Source organism: Athene cunicularia, assembly GCF_003259725.1.
Source record: "Athene cunicularia isolate RWA chromosome 2 unlocalized genomic scaffold, athCun1 chr2_part1, whole genome shotgun sequence".
Taxonomy (NCBI): Eukaryota; Metazoa; Chordata; class Aves; order Strigiformes; family Strigidae; genus Athene; species Athene cunicularia.
Window position 1 is genome coordinate 3,138,922 of NW_020799095.1, and position 17,467 is coordinate 3,156,388.

The window sequence follows — 17,467 nt, forward strand, 5'->3', positions numbered from 1 at the left end:
AAATAAATTAGTTTCAAGTTTCAACGACAAAGCCCTCTTCCAGAGCTCTTCATAGAGTGGGAAATAAAGCAGAAAATCCCTGCATATGCAAGCCTACTACTCAGAACAGACCACTGAAATTATCACACAGTATCTTTTCAATATATGTCAGTGACTGAACTGAAAGTCCACAGTCTTATGTTACCAGAATTGGAAAGGAAGTTGCAAACAAGTATACTGAAACAGAAACATCCAGGGCTTCATCTCACTGGTGATCTTTCTCAACATGAGTCTTGCTAGAGCATGTTATGTTGGGACTCACACAGATTGTATCCCTAATCTAAGGGCAGAAGACAAAAAGCAAGCAATAAATTATCCTTAAAAGCAAAGCCAGCACGAAGCACACTACAAAACCTCTGGTCTTCTGCACCCAGACACCATGGCTGTCCCATCGCAACAGATCTGATCCCTGGGAGTTTTCCTGTGCTCTAGGCAAAAGCCATCCTGGCTTCATCCCCACAATTCAAGTACGGGGCATTTGATTTTCCACTTTTACCTTAAAAATGTGAATAAAACACCACTTCCTGACGAACACAGGTCTCTAGAGGAACAGCTCCTCTCTGTAACTAAGCAGTGAGCTGAGTGTCCATACAAACTTGGGTGTTGCGGTCTAGAAAGAAATGTCAGAGCAGATCTGATCTTGCGGTAGGGCTGGGTGTCAAGACTGGACCATCCCTTCTGACCCCTGTTCCACGAGTAACTCAGGAACAACACATTCATTCTACTTGAGCAGCAGAAATATGTCACGACTGGCTCTTTGACCAGCCTCATCTTCTCACAGAAATTTGGGTTATTAGCATTGCGCTGGGAACTGTTTCTACTAATTGCAGAGAGGAAAACTTTGTATTTACTTGCTTCACCTGATGTGAAACATTCATTAAGAAGAAAACATTAAGCATTCCAAAGCTAATAGTCAATTTTTGAGGACTGCATATTGCATTCTGAAATCTTTGTTAACTTTATGTGACAACAGTGCTCATAAAAGTTGAAAGTGGCAACCATTCCTATTCAAAGTAATTTTTGCAAACAAAGATCAGCTACCTCTAAACAAACCTGCTGATTTTAAGACAAGTGTTAAAGGACAATCCGTTCAGAGTATTTTTTTCCTTTTGCCTGACTGCAAAATCCAAGACAAAGTTGACTGGAAACAAGAGGACATCAGGGCGTTTCCATAAGCTTGTAACACAGTATGTTGCACTTCTGGCTCAGTTCAGGTACAAGAGACATATATAATGAAGTTCAGAGATAGATCACAGGAAACAAAAGCAAAAGCAGGCTTGAAAGAGTAGGGTTTGGCTTTTAAAGTCTCTTAAGTTCCAAATGAAAATAAATAATTGCTTAGGCTCTCTAGTGCTTCCTTCCATTTACAGAAGTGTAAATCATTATTACTGCCAGGATGACACAAATTCAGCTACAAGAGCATGATTTCAGTTATGATGCTTCCACACAGACATCCAATTCCGTCTCCCCTAACCGCAGCACTTCCCATGGCTGGGGAGGTGATAGTCAGGGGGGGCCTGTGGGGGGAACGTAGGGCCAGGAAGGACACCCTGCACCAAGGTTATTCATCCACGCCTCCAGAACCAGATTTTTCAGCACAGCCTTGCAAACATTTCCTAGAGATGTAACACGCCACTGATCTGTCAGAAGCTGGAAATTCAGCACTGCAGCCAGAAAACGAAGTTCAGATTATAACAAATTCACAACATCTGGATAGTTACAGAAGAGTGAATTAATCTTGTAAACAGCATCTTTTCCCCCATTCTTGTGTTACACAGAGAAAAAGCAACTGCTGAAACAATCTGATTGCCATACCCTAATTGATAATTTGCTGCCAACCACAGCAGATTACACCATGTAAGGGACTAAGGACACACACATGCACCTCAGCTCAGCGGGTGAGAAGGTCCTGAACCAAATCCTGAAAATCCTGATAGCCTTCACGTGGTAGCAGGAGCCAGGTGAAGAGGAGACACCAGAGCTCGCTTCCCCCACTGCTGCCGAGCATCCCTCGCTCTCCAGCCCACAGGAGCTGTGCTGCGACCTCCCCCAAGAGAGTTTTCAGAAGGCCACGCAGGTCAGAAAGCCACAGTGCTCCTCAGCTAGAATGCTCCCTCCCTCTGAAGTCACCCACAGACAGGAAGGGTAATATGACTAAAAACTGAAATTTTTTTTCTGGCACCACACTATACACCACGTCTTTGTACTTTTTTGGTACACACACACATTTGCAGATGACTTTTCTCAAGGAGCCAGAAACTCTCCTCATACATAATGCTGCAACTCCAGAAGAAAGGCTTCTAACACCTCTTCGGGAACAAGCACAATCATTTATTTGCTATTCTTTCACAATGCAAGGCTGGCAGAAAGCATACTGAATGCTCACAATGCTCTTAGGGTCCCAAGGCTCTCCTTCTCCAAGCTGATCCTTACCCTGATTAGGAAGTGTGTTATGTTATATACCACTTCATTCATAATATACACCAGGCTGGCTACTGTCGCAAGACAAAACAACTTTTAACTGGAATTAAGGACCAGCATCAGCACTTAACAGCACTGCATCACACCACCTGCTCCCCTGCCTCACCAGCCTCCCCCTCGGTGTATGCCAGCACAGCAGCTCTTCACCCAAACCCCACATAAAAACCCATTCTGGCTCGCCATAACTTCTAGGTAGCTGACAGGAGGTCAGGCTCTTCTACTTCCCACCTGCCTGAGAGATTCTCCCTAATGAGGAACTTGTGGTGGTCAACTTTGCACCAGGTAAGGAAGCTGTGCTGAAGCAGAACTCAGAGGATTTCACAGCCATCACAGCATGGAGGATGTCAGGGACCTCTGGAGATCACCCAGGGTGACCTGGGGCAGGCTGGTCAGGGCCGTGCCCAGTCAGGTTTCAAGTATCTCCACCAATGGAGACTCCACAGCCTCTCTGCAACTGGTTCTAGTGTTTGGCCACAGGCAAAGAGCAGGTGCCAAAGTGTTCTCCAGAGGGTACTCACCCGGCACTGCTGTATAAAGCCCCTATACAGAAAGATTTGCACGTGCCACTTCATGCACACGGCAGTGGTCATTAAGCACACATCTAACCGGCCTTCTCGTGACACTCAGTAGCCCACTACACAGTTCTACGAGCTTCACTAAGGTTAAGAAATATAGCACAAGATCTCTGCATACAGCCAGCGGCTTTCTCATCGCCACCTGTACCAGGACACAGGGTTTGCAACACTCAGACACAGAACCAGAACAGCCTCGTTCACTTCCTTACTAAATGAGTACATGACCAAGAAGAGTCCAAACTAAGCTAATATTAAACTGTGCCTCAAATGCAAGAAAGAGGTGGCTATCCATAATATTACAGATATACTCCCTTGGAAAACTCCTGCTGTTCTAGTTTCCTGGCTGTTCTGCAAATTCTTACAGAAAACAAGACTGACCAGCAAAGGAAGAAATGTAGGATTTCTTCTTGCAGGAAAAATAAACTCAAACTAACAGATGCTGAATGATACTACTTTTCCCAAGACAAAAGCTTTTATCTCACTTAACAATAGCTACATGTTCCAAATTCTTCACATTTCTGCCTGAAAGCGTTTTACAGCCTTCACAGAAGGCCCCCCTTTAGCACTGAAGTGTAGGAAAATGCAGCTCTTGTAGGTAGATAACAGCAGCTCAGACAACACCAGCCCACTGCAAGCTTAGAGGCAAAAACATCCAATGCATGAAAACTTTTCCCTTTACAATAAACAGCAACCTGTTTTATTAAAGTATATTCCACATCTCAGTTTTCCATAAAGCATTCTTGAATCAGGCCTTAGCGTTGGGTAGTCATAAAAGCATATTACTGAGCTAGTGAAGAGTGGAAGGGGGAAAAAAAATAAAAATCACTGTTCTAGAATTTCTAGTAATCTCTAGTAATGTTCTATAATGTCTAGTAATTTTTCTTGCACTTCAGTCCATAAAATTATTTGCTCTATCCTGTTGCTTATAGAAAATCCTATACCTAAACTTTCAACATTAAATTTTAACCCAGCATTTAAAACATAGAGCTTGGTAAAGTAGGAATGGCTCCAACTCCAAACCCCTACCAACAGCTGCAGCATCCTCCCCTGGCACCTAACATTTCAAACACATGACCCATCTCTCCGACGTACCTGTTCTTCATGAAGGGAACAGCACAGCTCAGAGTAACAGCCCCAGATCAGACGCAAAATTTCAGCAGCTTTTCTGCCAAGACTGTGTGTTTGGGGAAGGACACCGGAAGAATGAAGGGGGAAAAAAAATGTTTACTAAAAATTAGGATTTATAAAGGTCATTCCGTTGTCTTCTGATGTTGCCAACAGAGCAGATCAATCTGACTGCTGTTCTCTCAGCACCTGAGGGCAAGGCGGGCATATGGACCATTAGCAATAATTCACCCTCCCAGCGCTGCAGAGATTTGCCACATATCCATCAATCCCACACAGACACCCCAGAGACAGCAGAATCAGAGCAACCTTCTGCCTGCAAAGTTATCACAAAACAACTGGAAACAGAAGGATCAATGCTGCTCAAGACAGAATTAACCAGACTACTGCAAATTTGTACTGTCAAATGAGAAAAAATTTTATCTGGGCTCCAGTGAAGAGGGGACATATTCACACAGGCATACATACGGCTACAGGTATTGCATGTGTTCCTGGGCTATACCCAGGACACACAAAGCAGAAAAGCAAGAGTGATAACCAATACTGAGTCTACTGTCTGATTTACAGTCTCTGTTCGACCTGTAAATGTTTCTCTGACCTCTTCTCAGTCCTCATAACAGCTATGTTTTCATGTTAACGCCAGAAACCCAGAACACAAACACCCCCCTGAAAACAAGTGAAGTGAAAAAGTTTCCTTGCAGATGCAGAAAACGGCTATATGTTAGATCACTCACACACCAGCAAGGAAAAAACTGATTTTCTTGCCCTTTGTTGGACTGTGGAGATTCTTCATATCCTTGAGATGCTAGAAGCTATCACCGCTGCAAGCCCCCCCCAAGTAAAATGACTGGTGTCAGCTGCTGCAGGAGCTCTCACTGCCCAGCATCAGCAAGAGAGAGGGAGAAGAGGAAGGAAGAGAAGAACAGCCCTCAGGAACCCAATTGTCCCACCCTTCAAGTCTGCCTGACCAAGTGGGAATTCTCCTCCCATGAAGGCCAGGGCTGAAGCATTCTTCTGAAGACTTCAGAGGTGGGAAAACAAGAAATATGCTCAAAACACTAAACTCCCTTCATAGAAATGCTACACAATCAGCTCTAACACCAAGCTCCTATTCTCCACTTGCATTCCCATGAGAAGAATAACGTGCTTTGTGCTGTGAAAGGACATAGAGGTCACGGGGGAACAGAATACTTCCTATGGGAAAATCATGACCAGCACACTAACCTCCTGGGGGCTGGTGTCTGGAATGGGTTAATCCCAACACCACTCTTTCAGAAACAAGGCTCCAGAATAGCCTGTATGTTTGCAGTCCCATATTCTTCGCAGAAGAGGACTTTTCGTAGTCAAAAAAGTAGAAATTCTTCAATGAATTAAATTTCAGGTTGCATTCCCATTCCATTCCAGTATTTAAAGGCTGAACTGAGCTTCTGAACCAGATTTCAACACACAAAATGTGCTTCTAGACCAGGGTAACCAGGCACATGCATCCTCAGCACAAGTCTCACCTTCCTCTAGCCAGCACATGGTCACAAACAAGCTAGTTTTGACAGGAGCTGAACCTCTGAGTTCTCAACAGTACAATATAATAGCACAATATTGCATTGTGACTATCAAACATCTCCCACATACCTTTCCCTTCTTAGTTACCCTTCTCTGAAGACACCTCAAAGCTCTTTGCACCAGTCTGTCTGCTCTAAACTTGCTTGGCAACTCATTTCCCTCAGTCAACTAAAAAAAAAACCAAAAAACAAAAACCAAACACCAAAACCAAATAAAAGCATGCTTGCCAGGAACTTGGAAGGTTTAAAGATCAAGGAGATACACACATCCCGATACAAAATTCTACACAAATTAACAGCAGCCACTCACTTCATTCTCACCTTTTTGCCCCTTTTCCTCACCCTACAATATTCATTTATGTTTTGGGAGTTCAAAAATCCAGCAGCTATTTGAAATAGACCCCCGTTTACAAGTATTTCACTCATTTTACAAATTTTTAATCATGTCTTGAAGTGCCTGAGTAGCAACAACAACAAAGAAACACTGCCATAAAGATTCAAAGAGAAAGCACCTAAATAATCTTAACACCTCTGATAATACATTATCTGCTATCAAAGAAGGGACTGACATTCAAAAAAGTTTCCAAACCTATTTGCAGGACATGTTTTGGACTTTCATGCCCCAAGAGAAGAATTTCAGCTAAATTCCTGCTTAAGAATAGTAATTAATTGAATGTACTTTCTATCAAATGCCTTTTCTTGCTTTCTAAAATTCTTCCAACAGCATTAGACAACAGCTTATTGGTGCAGATGAAATGAGAGGATGTTCTGCGTGAAGAACCATGAAACACCGAAGTTCAGGATATGTAGTGAAAACCAAAGTATCCAAATTCAGAAAAAACTCACTTCAAAGCTTACTCTTCATTCTGCATCCAGCCAAAGCTTGCAGTTTATTAAGTAGATTGACAGATTACCAAACACAAGAAAACATTTCCTAATCTCTTCTTCCTGACAACAGAGTTCTTGCCCAACATAGTTCTTGTTAACAATGACCTGACCTCCACTGTCAATTTACTACACAGAGAGAAACACGATCCTATGAGGCAGCTTCTCCCTTAAAATATGAGTTTAGCCTCTTTTAGCATCATTTATTACAATTTCAGAAATATTATTAGTGTATAACTCACATGAGATGCATGATAGAAAAGCTGCAAAATTAGTTATGACAACGATGAATCTAGAGAAAAAAAGATGCAAGATACACACCATAGAGAGAATCCCCAAATTCAATTTCCAATTTTGGCACTGAGCTGAGGAGCAGATTTTGGGCAAAAGGCTTGTCCTCTCTACACTCATTTCTCCCTCATCTGTAAAAGGGAACTAAATTATACGGATTAAATTTTTTAAATACTGTGAAATACAAAGAAAGCTAAGAATCACAATTCAAAAGCTGCTACTGTAAATATTAGGAATATATGCACCAAACTCTTTACTTTCTTCACAGTTGCAGCAGAACGTGCTTGTCTAACAAGCATGCCAAGCAGCATGCCAGCTCTCAGCCAGATAAAAGTCTGTAAACACTCCAGAAAGCACTTGCTTCATCTGTCAGTGAACTGACTCAGAGGATTTCTAGCTACGGTGGATTTTTTCCACAATACCAATCTGTCACCTGCAACTGAATTTTAAAAGTGCAACCACAGTGCTGTATTTTTTCCAGGCCTTAGGCAACTGAGTACTAAACCCTTACTCTAAGAAGGCAGAAGAGACAAATCAGATTGTAGTGTTTGGCTTTTAATTTAATTCTTGAATTTTTTATTATAAAAATAGACATTTACTTAGATAAATAGACATTTACTTAGATAAACAGAAGTCCACAGTTAAAACACTTTAATTAAAAACTACCCGGAGTTTTGAAAAGGATATAAACTCTCAAGTGCCATGCAATGCACAAACTTTTAAGAATGTATTTTGAAAAAGACTTTTTCAAATGCCTCCTGAACCTGCTCAACCATTTATTACCAACAACTGTACTCAACCATAAAGTGGCAATTCCTTCATTTTACCAAAAAAAGCTACCGAGTTCAGAACTTGCCGTCCAATACATTTTACACTGAACTTATCGCTATGAGTAAGATCAACATCAATTCATTATTATTCAGTCCACTAAAGGTTCTCCAACATTATTTTTGCTGTATGGTTAGTTCTGTAGCTAGCACCTTGTCAGCCAAGCTCAACGCAGGTGGTGGGGCTTTAGGAGACCTCTCCCTGTTGGTATCATCATGGCAGGGTCTACAGAACCAGGCTGCAGTGTAATTCCTTAAAAGGTTCAACAGAAATAAAAAAGAACAAAGATTTGAGCTATCATCTGGTTAGACAGCATTACATCAGATTTCCTTTGTGTGTGGCACCACCTCAATGGGATCAGACCTAAGCAGTACTTGAACTAACTCTGTATTTAAAACTCCCAACGAGCAAAGTACAGAGAATCAGGTTTGGACAGTGGCTCTACCTTTACCAAAAAAAAAAAAAAAAAAAAAAAAAAAAAACAAGTTATATCTTTCCAGGAATAAGAGAGTCCAAAATAAAAACCCACTGCTTTGCAAAACAGCGAAGGGAGGGGGGAAAAAAAAAAAAAGGAGGGGGTGGCAGACTACATAAAAAAAGTGTGTGTTTAAAAAAAAACCTTAAGGGGAATGAGAAGAAAATGTTTAGAGGTGACAGAGGCTACTTAGAGATACTTCTGGGAAGCTCAGAAGAAATGCCTATCACATATCAAAAAATTCAGTGAAGAGTTGAAGATGTGTCCAAATGAAGAAAATGAGGTTCTTGCACACTGTGTGTGAGCACATTACACAGCAGGTCAAAAAGGAATCTGAGGAACTGCTGGGAAAAGGTGTAAGAACTACTAATAAATGCCAATTCAGATACCAGGAGCAGCAAGTCCTCCTCCAAGGGGTTACACAGTGAGATGTTACACCAGCCAGGGGCCTGGGCCAGAGGGTGTTACTGAGAGACGCAGAGCACCAAACAGCTCCAGTAGCACATAACCACCTGTCCCGAGGGGGTTGTTGGAAGGTGGGAAGTATTCTTCCTACTTTTACTAAGTTATGTGTAGTTTCCCAGATATTTCTGAGGCGGATATTCAAAAGAAATCTGTAGAAAACAGAATTGTTTGATGGAAGGAGAGTTCCCACACGCTGAGGAAGAAGAGTCAGCTTCACAAATGTGTCTGACTGACTTCTCCAGAGGAATAAACAAGCCCACATATCAGAGACCTGATTTAAAGAGTCTACCTAGACTGATAAAAATGTGTTCAAGAAAACTCCTTATGGGGGACTTCTAAAAAACTAAGCTATCATATGATAAAGGAGGCAGGCCTTCATATGGATAGATGTTGATTACAAAAGGGGTTAAAATAGGATCATAACCAATGTCTGATACTCTTCACAGAGGGGGGTGATCACACAGTCTCACAGGGAATTGTGCTGTTTGATATATTGACAATTGCCCTGGAAAAAAAGGTGAAATCTTGACATAAATAACCCTTTCAGTTGCCTGTTGATGGTGGCAAAAATCAGGCCAGCTGAAGAGCTGGCCGACGTAACTCCACATCAAGTGACTGGGCAGCAAAACAACAGGTTAAGTTCAATGCATAGGGGGAAAATTATGTTACATACACAGGAATGCATCCTCGATTGGCTATTACTACTCAAGAACAAGATCCTGGTGTCCTAATCGTTAATTCTCTGAAAATATGAATGTGATGTGGTCAAAAAAAAAAAAAAAAGCAAATTGTATAGGAGGAATTGTTAAGAATAGAATGGAGAACAAATATTACAATATGTAAATCTCTGCAGTTCTGGTCATTCTTCCTCTTCCTCCTCATCTCAAAAAGGACATGCAGGAGAAGTAAAGAGGTACAGAGAAGTTCAACAAGGATGATCCAAGATACAGAGCAGCCTTCATAAAACGAAAAAGCATGGGAAGACTTTTTAATCTGGAAAAGATTTTATCAGCAAATGGATACAAGGGACTTCTCTAACAGAGATGATCTGAGGAAGCTGAACAGGGGAGGGCTGACTCAGTACAGGAATAACTCCACATCAAACGAAACTACAAAGTGGCAGCTCAAAATAAACACACAGTTAAGCTGTGGAAATCTTTACCCCAGGACATTGTCTAATGTCACATGGGTTAAAAAAGCAAGTGGACTAATTTTTGGTAGAGTGAGCCGCAGCTCAGCACAAAGCCATGACATTCCCCTGGCTCGAGAAGCCCCTCGGCCACAAGCCACCTCTCCTGAACACCACTCTGTCTGCCAGGATCCAAAATATTTGCCTGGTTCACACACTCTTCCCCTGTACTAAATCCTGTCCATGCTGAGACCAGATAACAACCTAAACAGGCCGTCAGTCCGACCCAGCAGCGTCCTTACGCAATGCATCTCATGCCATCACTTCTGGAATAATCTGCTCCTTTATGTTTATCAATGTAGCTGCTTTACGACACACAGCTAGGGAATCACCTTCTCCTAAAACCACCAAAAGACTGATGCAACACCCACATGTAGTTACATATCAGAGCTTTACCATTAAATCCACCTCTGACTTCAACAAGAGCATGCTGGCCTGTGGCAGTATGCCCCAACTCAGTGGCCAGGCACAAAAAATTTTATCAACTTTTCACTCCCTGGCTGCTTGGGAAGTTCTAGACTCCAGCTGTAGAGAAATTAACTCCAGGATACAAACAGTAACCAACAAAGAGCACCTCTGATCTTTTTTTAGGATATACCTCGCTTATGTGAATGCACTTGTCAGGCATCTTAAACCCGTATTTTAAAATTTCTAAAGTATAGAGAAAATTCACTTCCATAAAAATAATACGGATGGCAAGTGTTATTTACCTTATTGTAGGTCTTAATCAAGCTCCATCGCTGTAATGTAAAGTAGCTCTGCCTACATTTGTGCTTCTTCCTGAACACAGAGTCATCCACTTGGCTCTTTCTGTAACAACCAGCTCTTCTCGCAAGACTTCTGAGAGAAGTCCCCAAACAGCACACCCAGCACAGACCTGCAATACACTTGTCTTGCTACTACGGCCACAGTTTCTACTAATGTAATTTTCTAACCCTCTCTACAAGATCAAGTTTAACATCTTAGCCCATGCCTGCTGTATGTGATATGAAATATGTTGAACGCTTCTGGATGTCACTCATGCAGTGGTAACTTTGTCAGATCCATCCTCAGTGTCATTTCAAAAAAGTTTCCAAGTACTACATATATTACGGACAAGCAAGAAAGAATCAAAACTTCCCCAAAGCAGCCCTCACACCCCACTAGAGCATGCCATTTGAAAAATAAAAAAAACCAAAACACCCAAAAAAACCCCAACAAACCCCAAGATAAACACTTCAGCATGACTATGACAGCTTCCTGTGAAGCACACACGGCCTGACACACACTTTTGCAGAGGACCGGATCTTTTTCTTGCAGTTCCCACGCCTGCAGTAGAAGGCACTAACCCCAAGGCAGGCTGCCCCTCGCCTACTCCATTCCTCCAGCCCCAGTACTGGTTGGGGACCCACAGCACACAACAAACCTATTTAGTAATTACAGCTCAGGCGTGAAAGAAGATGGGGCTAGAAGGGACCTTGAGGGCTCTAATTAGTGCACCTCACTTGGAGCACTATGAGTTATACTCAGATGATTCCCAACAAATGTTTATCCATCTTGTCCTTGGGCATTTAGTCAGAGACTCTACAGCCAACCCAAGCAGCATACTCTAGTAGTAACCTTTAGATAGTTGGGGTTTTTAAACATTTTACCTGTCCCTCCACATTATTTAACCCCATACTCCTGCGCAGTTCTCAGTGGGCATGGAGCACAGGGCAGCCTCAGCAGCAACACTTGAAAGAGCAAATTCCTTGAGCCCCCCCCGCATCTCCTCAGGGCACACAGCTTTGTCCAGAGACAGACTGCTCTGCTTCAGTCTCTCCCCTTGGTTTCTGTCACACCAAAACGTGGTCACAGGGTGTCCCAGTGAAGCCTTACCGGCACTGGGTGGAACGGAAGGATTACACCATAACCTGCCATTTGTTTTCTGGTTTATATACCCAGACAGAACTTATGCTTCCCTTCCTCCTTCCCCTACAGGACAACACTGGTCACCACTGTGGGTGAAAGGTTCCTTTAATTATGGATTTTACTTAATCAATTATTCTAATGCTTGCAGCTGGTTATTTTTGCTTGAATACAAAACCTTACCACTGTCTTTACTGACCTGTAGCAAGTTTTTCAGGCAACATTTAAGTCGTCAAATCCATCTATCCATTTTTAATCCTGTCATACAGCGTATCTGTAGTCCTGCCCTGTTTTATGCCATGTTCAACTTTAATATGCATAGTCTGTTCTAGCACTTAAGTCATAAATGCAAACCCACAGACCTCACACTAACCCTCCCAATACAGCCTTCTGTTTTAACAAGATCTTTACTGGTACTCCGAGTCTATTTCTTTAACCATGTTTGTACCCATCACATCATGGCACCTTCTTAGGCTTTTTTTTTTTTTTTAATCTCACCTATTTGAAGTCTTATTAGGACAAAAATCAAAAATTAAAGATACACGGAACCTTTTGTTTCTGCAGCTTGAACCAGACCTGCCATCTTATCCTAGAAAGAAGTAAACTCGCTTTGCCAAGGAAGTACCTGTGACAAACCAGCACTGGCTGTTACGTGTTCGCTGTAATCTTTCAGGTGCTTACAAATCATCTGACTATTTGCTGCGGGATTTTAACATGACTACTACTCCCCATTCTCTTCTTCCCATGCTTTCACCTACACAAGCTGCTTGCTCTTCTCTAGTCTTTCCAAACATCACCTATTTTCCATTTCTCAAAAGGTGCCTACTAAAGCTTTTAAGTTTCTTTTTTTACTCTGTACTTGAAGTACACAGATGAAAATATCTCACTTAAAATGACTGCTTACAAACCTGCTCTTTCTTTTTTCTAGTCTGTCGCTAGCATCAGTTGCTCACCAGTTGACTTTGGTCTTCAATAAGAGTCAAAAGATACCGAACAGTAACTGTGCTTTCCTCCACCATCTTCTTAATAGTAAGATATTCACAGAATATTTTTTGTATCCCTTGACGGCCTCTGATACTCGGGTTTGATTTCTATCTTAATCCTTGTTCCGTGGTCTTGCTACTCTTCAAATGAAAAACAGAAACACCTCTGGGTTTGAATAACCCACATATTGCAGAGTGATGAAAGCAACATTTGCAATTAGTACTTTAATAATGATTTCTATCCAGATCCAGTGCTGCTTTTTGGAGATAAAGTTTAGGTAACTGAGAAGCACACATTTATTATCACAACACACCTATCAGAGATTCACTTTCTCACAGTTTTGCAGCTGCAATTACTTATTTTCCTCATTATATGAGTATCTGAAACAAGCATGATTTTTTTTCCCGTTTCTTTATGTATAGCTGGGGCTCCTTTCCCTGAAAAGGATACATTTCCTGGTTCAAAACTCTCCTTCAGGACAGAAATCAGAGTTAGTGGTTAATGATCTGTATTAAAAAGGAAAAAAAACCCAAACAAACAAAACCCTGTTTAATTTAGGCCCAAAGGTTCTGAAGGTATGGTTTTTAGTTTCACTTCTCAAATAGATGGTCTTGTCTGTATATCTCTGAACAGCACCTTCTACTGCAACTATTTTTTAAGAGATTATACCACAATAAATGCTTAACATCCTTACTTCATTCAACAGTTTTACATAGCAGGGAAAGTTAAATTGGGCAATAACTTTTTTTTTTTTTACAGGTGTAACAGGCAACTATGCTTCGCGGAAAGAAAAGTAGTTCATTCAGCAGCCCACTACACCACTGCTTGCGTTCAGGTCACTCCTTCAGCCCTGGGTGCTACAGATACAACGGGTTTCCGAAACCCTTCCCAGGTAAACCACATCTACGTAAACACTTCTAGAAGACTTCTGCATTTTCCACGTACTCCTCCACTTCCCTTCACCAGGCAGAAACCAGTCCTGGTTCTGACTTTAACAGAGGAAGGGTAGAAGAGCTTTTTTTAGGTACCTTCCTTCTGAAATCTGCATTGCCAGCACAGAGGTTTCAAGCATCTTTTTCACCACGACCATTTTCACTGCTGCTCTGACAATCCTTTGAATTTAATTCAGCAGCTAGTTTTGGTGACTTCTGTTGATGCAACAGCAGTAGTATTTTTCTAGTTTACCAAGATCACAGCCTATATTGAGTCATTTGCCTCCTAGAAGAAAATTCTACACCCTCTCCCAAAACCTCAGAAATATCTTTTGAGTAAGCCACTCAGTCACATTAAAAACACACTTCTATAACAAAGTCCATGCATCTTTGGCAGAAGTTTCCTGACTAACTGCAACCAGAGTTGGATCAAACTAAGTTTACGCATCAAGCACTATCACTTTCCTGAAAAATATGTTGTGGAAACATACAAAACAATAGTCTTCCCATTTCAGAACTAATTGGTTTCTGTAGTTAGTACTGGTTGGGTACCTTCTGACAGCTGTCAACAGAAACGTTTCTAAAGCTGCTGGGTTTGGCAGAAAAACTCAAGTCTACCTTTGGCTGTCTGGGGAAACACGCTTCCTGTTCCACACTGACCCCCTCTACAGCTCCCAGTGTTAGAGCCTCAGTGGTATTTTCACTCTGAACTCTTAAATGCTGGAAGTTTTGGCTGTGTCAGTCATCTAATTAACAGGGATTCTCTCAGAGGCAGGATGCTAACAGTGACAGAAATAAGGAAGACAACAACCACCACTCTGATCACTTAGTCCAGGAAACAGAAAGCAAAAATTTAGACATAAACTTCAGCATGTATTTCCCTGCATTGTTCCTTAAAAAAAAAACCCAAACAACATAAACCACCAAACCTTTGATCAGAACAGTTTTCATTACAAAAAAAGTTAAGTTCTGGTTTGAAAAGGGCCCTGAGAAGGCACAAGTGAATGTACACATCTGTAAGGTGACTCACTTGCATGGGATTGATTTTCAGCAGGTTCTAGGTTACAGAAGTAACATTTGGCAAGCCTGAATAAGCAAATTACCAGGACTCCCAATATTTGAAAGGGAGCTTTTTGTCATTTCTAGCATCACACACAACTAAATATTTTTCTTTCTAATAATCACCAATTAGAAACCCAGGATCAGCAAATCACTAAGCTCTTTCTTCCCGACAGCAAAACAATCCTAAAACCACTCCGTTAGACAACAAGTCTGAAAGTCTGACTCAGACATTGTCTTCTGAAAACAAACTAACTATTATTCCCATGGCATCTTTATCACAATGGTCCATACAAGATTAATTCAGTTTTTACCAAGGAAATGCAACCCTCCTCCCCTCCTCATTCAGCACTGCTCTCTTGCCGCAGCTGAAACTCACTTTTTTACTGGCAAGAGCCTGAGAATTTTAATTTCTTCCCAAGGGAACGCAGTTATATAGAAAGGACACCGGCCGTTCTGAAACACCAGGACTGCTTCTTCACCTGAAGACACAAATTTAAAGATTTGCTTGAAGACAACCATTTTTAAGTCCCTGTTCCTCCACTTTCCATTCAGTATTCTGGTTGTGGTAAGGCTGCATGACTACTTAACTCCCTCATGTTCCTTAGAACCTTTCCTTCTCGCTCTTTAACGCACCGTAAAGTTTTGAAGGAATTCTAACATAAGATATGACAGCTAATGAACGTTGTAAAGCTCAGTCTACATCTACCTCTGGTCTCGTTTTATACTCAAGACCAAGCTCCTCGGACTAAGCGCCAGTGGTTCCTCCTTGCTCGTACAGCACAGGGCACAGAGGAGTGTTTTCCCCACCACCGGGGCTCCGCGCTGCCACTGCACGCTGTAGGAAGTCTGTTGTAAAATGGGAGAAAGCTGCCTGCAGCTCCCTGGAGCAAGAGTCAAGGGAGGTGTGTCAGTTCCACAAGCTCGGCACAGAAAGTCCGCCGCAGTGAGAAGAGAAAGGAGGATTCCCAGGTCACAAGATCTGCTGAAATTGCTGTACTGCTGCTGCTACTCCCCTTTCACTCATGACTTACTACATTCCACTACAGGCAGGTAAAACTATTCTTGTTCATCAAGCTGTACCTATTCTATTTTTTAAACTCTTTGCTCACGAGAGAAAATTAAAAAAACTCTTCTATACATAATTATATGAACTCTGATGACAGACAGGCCTAGCAACCACTGAGTAAAAATAACATTGATTAAACTCAAGAGCTGACTTCAGAGAGCGCTTGACAAATTCATTCATCACTGAGATTTTGACACACAAAAAACTACTTAAATGCACCTGAAACAAAACCTGATTCTTCTTTGCTCTTCTGTGATGTTAAATTTGAATCGCGTTTGGAAAAATAAACAGCATCGTACCAAGTTAAGTTTTGTAACTGAAAATACTGAGCAGAACTGTTTTGGTGGAAGGAATCAGGGGCTAACAGCACAGCTCTCGATGTGTCACACATTCAGTGAAAATCCCAGAGTGTTTTCCTTTCTCCTGAATTCAAGTCAGCTAATCTCCTTTCTGCATTACACAACAGCTCATGTAATCCTAAATTTATCACACCAGTACCCCATCGTAACAGTTCTAAGTTTCACAAAGAGTCATATCATGCCTCATCTTTGCCTCTTTCATGAAGGAAAACTTTTCAACAATCCTGAAAAATAAGCAGATGTTTCATTCAGGAAATTTTGGTGTTAAAGCAGTAGTCCTTTCCTCGGAATTCTCCCAAACACAAGCCCACAACCACACCAGTTCAGGATTCAAACGTTCCTTGCTCATTACATTAGAAAATAATCTAAGTGTTCATTCGGTCACTGAGAAGGAATTCGATTCCTGAATATTAACCGAACTCCAAAGACTAGAACGATTAGGCAGAGCGAGACCCACTTGCCGCACCGTGGTGTTACCCCAGAGCGAAGTCCCCACCAAAGTCAAAGTAACAGATCAGATCCAGTTCCAAGGTGGTCAGGTCAGCAACCACCTGCCGACCGACGTGCTGAGCAAACCCAGCAGAGTATTTTACTCCACATTTCAGTCATTCCCTTTACATACTCAATCATTTTTCCTCGGTTCTTTAAAGCATATTCTCCTGAGTCTGCAGCTGAGGTGATTAACTCCTTCCGACATCTCAGCCTCTTTACTGGTTTAGTCCCGTCCTACCACCTTTTGCCCCACCAAAACTTTCTACATGGCTCTTTCAGACACGTTTCCTCACGCTTTTCCCTCCCTTTCTCTCTGCTCTCCTCCAGCACAGCTGACGACTCACCCACCGTTCCCTGAGCAGCGAACACTCTCTGTTTTGATCCCAGTTCCTTCCAAATCAAGCGCCCAACCCCAACCCTTCCCGCAAACACCACTCGCTTCTTCATCCTCAGCAGCCAGGCAGGTGAGGCAGCCCCTTCGGCTGTCTCAGGAAAGCACCTCACCTCGCTCTTCGCAAACACGAAAATTAATCGTTGTTCTTTTTGCCAACCCCGACGCTCTCACTAGTTCTGGGAAAACACATCATAAAATAAAACGCCACCCGCGCAAGCCCACAGGATCATACCCACCACCCTCCGCAAGCCAAATCCCCGAACCCAACAACAGGCAACGCAGCACCACAGGTTGGAGGCGGGTGGGGGGGGGGAAAGAAGGATCCGGTGGGTGAGGGCCTCCTTTGTGCACCCCAAATCGGATGAGTTATTTGACAGCT

The 17,467-nt window shown here is 42.2% G+C and overlaps 1 protein-coding gene across 1 annotated transcript in view; it reads right to left on the bottom strand.

Annotated features, from left to right (window-relative positions):
* Nucleotides 1–11,057, bottom strand: part of SCAP (SREBF chaperone) — a 64,376-nt gene extending 53,319 nt beyond the window's left edge. Inside the window, exons 1-2 of the mRNA XM_026842749.1 lie at nt 10,623–11,057; nt 4,188–4,269 (exon numbers count right to left, since the gene is read on the bottom strand). The gene's annotated coding sequence lies outside the window, so the exon portion shown is untranslated. The remainder of the gene's footprint in view (nt 1–4,187; nt 4,270–10,622) is intronic.
* Between the last annotated feature and the right edge of the window lie 6,410 nt (nt 11,058–17,467).